The following is a 5,903-nucleotide window of genomic DNA, read 5'->3' on the forward strand; positions in this document are numbered from 1 at the left end:
AACTGGGGAGAGACACTATTTTAGGAGCTGGTATCACACCTCTCTTTCTTTTCTCTCTTTCTATATATTCCCCACAGAATCTCTTCCTCGGTGAGAGCTCTCGGGCTGGGGTGTGCAGGAATATGATCCTGTTTCTCTCCTCCCTTCTCTCGGGTATTATCCTCTCCTCTGAACTCTTGGTCCACATTTCTCTCTATAAATTTATAGGCCACTTTCCCTCCCTTGTTGTCTCCCTACATTCACTCCCTCCTCTAACCCCTTCACTCTCCATCATCACACCGCCCTCCTCCTCCGCCGCCTCCTCCTCCTCCATCACCCTCCTTGCCAGGCTTGCTGCAGATTGGCTATTTCCTGCACGCGCCCAGTAGAGCCCTTATCAGAGGCAAAGTGCTGATTGTTGGTCTGTCTCTCATGCTGACTGACAGCTGGGGCCGCGCTGCTGAAATGCCTGATTTGGTCAATGTTTGTCTGTGGGGCCTTATCTCCACACCTTATATTAACTGCCTTGACAGTATGTGCAGGCAGTCTCTCTCCATCTTGTTTCTCCCCCACACCTCCACCTCCCTCCGTCCTCTGTCTCCGTCTCCATTCACTATCCTCTCTGCTATAGTCTTCCAACCAGCAGCTAAACACTCTCCTCCGCCTCCTCCGCCTCCGCCTCCGCCTCCTCCTCCATCATCATTCTTCCTCTTGTAGTCGGATCAGCAGCTTAAGCACCGTAAACGTCGCTTTAGTTCCTGTTTCTTTTACTGTTCGTGCTCTGCAGATATTGTTTGTTTTTTGAAATATCCATCTCTGCCATTCCTGAATTGAATTGCATTTTTGTTCGTCAAAGCGTCTGAAGAACATATGAATAACAATAACAAGTATTATTGGTGTGTTTGATTATCCAGAGTAACGGGGAATTTTTCAAAATGTGGCCTTTGAAAGCGAGGCCAACATTTATATGAACACGAAGGTCATGAGTGAAAATCCCCTCAAAGAAAGTCCCTAAAATATTTTAATTGTTGAATTTTTAACATTTCATTCAGTCAGTGAGGTGTTCATAATGCTTTCTGCAGGTTTTATTGAAATCGAGACGAAATAATCGGCTGCTTCTAAACTAACTGACTGAAATAACAAACAGCGTTGTGTCTCTACTCCCTGTGACGAGTGATTGCTGAGCTGAGTTACATATTCAATCGTTCTACAAGCTTTACCAGGAAATGATCAGGAATGTATCTATTGTATGCTGAGAGAAGATAGAACAGCATGTTAAAGCATCATTGTTTAATTCCTCAACATATAAAGATGTCAACGGGAGAAATATTCTGAATTTATTCAAATCATGTATACTTTGTTTCTTTTGCTGTCCTAAAGTTGTGTACATTATGACATATTGAGTCTAAAAATACTTGAATCTGCCTGAAAAAAGTCTAATTCCAGAGAGAAGATGGAGGAGCTGCCCTCGGTGTCTTCGCCACACACACACTCACCTCTATTGTTTTGGGGTGAGGGGAAGAATCTCAGTGACGGAGCAAACAGCGATACCGCTGCAGATAAGTGGCTCGTTTCATTGAGTGAGATTTAACTGAGAAAGGTTCTTTTTAAATGAATTGCATAGCTGCTACAAAGAACGCTGCACATAATGTACGCATAAAACACAAGTACGTTAAATGATCTAAACACCTGCGCTGATTGACAGACGCCTGATGAGGTATTTGAAGTGCACTTCTAACTACAACTTAAAAAACTTGAAGATGAGTCGAATAATAACCTCTATTTGTCTTCTTGTCAATAAAGAGCGTCATCAACACACATCACTCTGTCATTGATTGACATGTTTCTTCATCTCTGTATTTATTTTTACTCACATTCACCGTCCTGCTGCCACAAATACTACGTCCATCCCAGCTGCTGCACTTCTACTACAAATTTTTTTTTCAGTCCAGAACCAGAAGATAATCCGTTCTTTATGATTTAATACAGAGAAAAGCTGGAAATATTAATATTTTAGAGGCTGAAGACAGCATTTTCTACCATTTTTTGCATGAAAATAACTTGAAAAAGGAATGGCACATCAATCAAATCTGTTAATAAGTGCACAATAAAGGATTATTTAACCCTCATGTTCTCGCTTTAGATCCAGTAAACAGCGTAACTGTTAATACTTGCATAGTTAACTGCTAATAAATGATGTATTCATATTAGTAAAGCAACAAAAATAACTTAGTAAAGGCTGAACAATGACATAAGTTGTTAAATTCAATAAATGTGTTTTATGCTAATTTAAGAAACTTAAAAGGCTTTTAATAAAGTACTACAAACTGTTAACAAGTTTCAAGAAGATGGTAATAAATGTCTTATAATCTAGCAGTAAATGTGTTCATCATGATATTATAAACACTTATAAAGTGTTATTATCACATTATAATGTTAATTAGCATCGTAAGTACTTGGAAGGACTTTATTACCTGTTAACTAACGCTTATTACAAGGACCTTTAATATAAAGCCTTATCCATAGGTGCTGATTATTTTTCTCTTGATCAACTCATCGATTAATTGACTGAATTATTGTTTAGCCTTTTTAAGAAATAAAGTTATAGTTTTAAGACCTTTTTAATGATTTACATTTTCAGTAGGAACCTGTAGAACTGCAACTGTGCATGATCTCTTTACAATGAAATAAAATAAAGTAAAATATATAAATATTAATGAACCAATGAGCCTGGAGCTGAGAGCCACAGACAGGAAGTCAGAAATATTGAGAGATGGTCTCACAATGAGCTAGCAATACCTCGAAGTGCCTGTAATTACCAAGGTAAATAAACAGCACTGACAACAGTGAATCCACACACACACCCACACACACACACACACATAGAGAATCTGAAGCCCAGCACTCTCCCTGCTTTGCTTTTTTGTTGTTTTTTAGTCGCTCTAATCGACAGAGACCGAAGAAGTAAACACGGCCTCTTAAGCGTTATTTATTTATTCTCTTTATTAGGCTGTTCATTCCGTCTGTTAATGGCAGCTGTGGGAACGAATAGAGTTCACACTCACTTGGACCCCTATAGTGTGGCAGCCTGTCAGGTTGCACACACACACACACACACACACACACGTCAACACTCGTGCACAACAGGCGAGACGCTCTGCACAGCTGCCTGCGAGGTGCATCTCAGATTAATTGTTTTCTGAAATCGCTGAAGTTGGGTGTTACTGTAGAAAGGTGCCTCTGCGCTGCGTCAACAGTCTGCTCTGTTGTGACTATATGAGGTGTGACACGACTGTTTTGAACTCGGTGACTATCGGATGTTAATTCACTCATTCTGTGTTCCGTCATCGGGTTTGATTTCTGCAATTCCAGCACATAACAGGACCTCAGCAAGTCACGTGATCTCTGCCTCCTCGTTCTTCTTCAGGAAGTAGGATGGAACATCAAAGGGTCGGCGACAGTGCCACAAAATTGCACAAAATATTTGCGTACTTTTTTCTGCCCGTGAATGCAGTTTGTTTCATGAAGGTCAACGTGCTGAAATGTTTTCTTTTTGAGTTTTTACAGAGAGAGGTTGCTAATTTTCGTCTCTTAATTCCCGTATGTTTTGAGTCTAATGTTGCGTTTTGGTCATAGACCGTATATGAGAAGGGGACGTAGTCGTTGTGACGTCGCCATCTTGGATTACGGCCGTCGCCATCTTGGCTTTTTGCAACCAGTAAACAGAAGTCACCCTATACTCTCTGGTAGAGACCTGTCAATCACTGTGTAGCCCCGCCCCTAAAGCATCCCCTGCTTTATGGTCTGTGTGACTCTAAATGGACCATAATGTACTAAATCAACATCATGCTGTATTGAAGAAGACTTGAAACTAGAGATTGAGACATAAACTCATGTTTACAATGTTTACTGAGGGAATAAATCTAGAGAGAAGTAGAGTCATTTTCTCATAGACTTCTATACAACCAGAGGAGTCGCCCCCTGGTGGACACTAGAGAGAATGCAGCTTTAACACATGAAGCTTTGACTTGCCGCCTGGCTGTGCTGTGGTTAGTAAAGTTGTATTTGTATAGCTCCTTTCTAGTCTTCTGTCCACACTTGTCAGCATTCACCCATTCACACACATCCATTCACACACATTCACACACCGATACGCTGCCATCAGGACTTATTCGAGTTCCCCGTCACACTCATTCCTACACAGATGGCTCAGCCTTCTGGAGCAACTTGAGGTTAAGTGTGTTGCCCAAGGACACATCGACATGGACGGGAGGATCCGGGGATCGAACCGCCGATCTTCCAATTGTACCTCTGAGTGGTGTGGCTCATTGTGATGCTATCTGTCCCCCTTTTGTATCTGGAATCATTAACGAGCCGCCCATCTTGACCAGGACTCGCTGGTAGAAGAGATATTAGCTGCGTTCCAAACATACACTATTTATTTTACTTTGACGTACTGCAAAGTACTGCATGCAGTATACCTTCAATCAGGACAAACTACTTTGTCATAACATTGCATCTTGACTGACTAGTATGTCCTAATTGTGTGCAGTACATGTACTTTGTCTGAGCAGCTGCAGTACGTTATGAAAGTATTTGATGTGGAACTCAGCACATAAATATGATGCTTTTTTACAGATTAAAATAGCTAAAAGTTGAACAAAGTAGCTCCACTTGACCAACTACAACAGTAAAATACTACGTACACATTAATAATCCCATAATATGTAGAATAACAGTACAGCAGGTGTAGGGGTCCATTCTGCTGCGTTGAGGACGTTGATACTTTATGTACTTTTAGCGAATAATACATTCATGCGTACATGTGCTGCAGGACTGTAACACTGTTGTTCTCCTTCAGTCAGGAATCCGAATTCTTCCTAAACGCTGCCCTCTGCTCGCGTAACTTATTTTTCACAGTTTTCTGACATTTTCAAGGCTGAACAATGAATTAAGTAAGCAGCTGTCACATTTCTTGTAGGCGTGTAGCTCCAGAGTGAGGACACTGAGGAGACACTCACGCGTGATTTCTTGTCAAAATGTTGTGAGAGTGCTGAGGGGCGATCTCAGTATTTCCAAAACGCTGCCTGAGACGTGCTGTTGACTTCAATGAAGTCCGTCTGAAGCTCATCATCGCGTGAGAGAGAAGAAGCCGAGGTGCACAATCACTGTGCTGTGGATTATCAGCCGCTAATTGTCGACTAACGAATAAACAGGGAAGAAAAGAGGAGTTGAATCATTTCCCAATTAAGACATTTCCAAAGGTGTTTAGTGTGCATGTGTGTGTCACAGATCTTCAAATTCCTTTTAATTAAGGCAGAGACAGAGGTTCCTAGTCTGTCTTTGTCTCCGTCTGATTTCATGGATTTTCTATTCTTTGTATTTAAACTGTGAAGATTTTTAATTCCCTTTAATTATGCGTATTTAATAAATACACCTCCAGTTTACAGTTTGGGAACTTTTAAACCTGTTGAGTTGGAATCGTTTTTTTTATTTTTATAAATATATTTATTTTTATAGTTCAACTCTGCTTGTGTGTGTGTGTGTATACCTCTCCAGGTGTGTGCGGGACAGCCTCCCCCTGAGGAATCCATCATATGTCACTGGTGTTATGTCATGTCACAGCTTTGACTCGCTGACAAAACACCAGCAGAGTATTTTGCATGTGTAAAGGCAGATTATGTAAAAAAAAACATTTCTTGCCACATGTTTTGACCCTGGTTTATCTACACGTGCATGCATGTGTGTGTGTGTGTGTATGTGTGTGTGGGTGTGTGTGAACATGGTTTTGTACTGTATGGCGTCCTGTGCATGTGTTGGCAGTGCACCCCGACAGACTGCTGTGCTGCTCGCCCATTGTGTCGGCCTCTCACACACTGGGTTCTCTGGAATAATGCCAACAACTACCCCCATTGTACCGGCTC

The sequence above is a fragment of the Melanostigma gelatinosum genome, assembly GCF_949748355.1.
Source record: "Melanostigma gelatinosum genome assembly, chromosome: 18".
NCBI lineage: Eukaryota > Metazoa > Chordata > Actinopteri > Perciformes > Zoarcidae > Melanostigma > Melanostigma gelatinosum.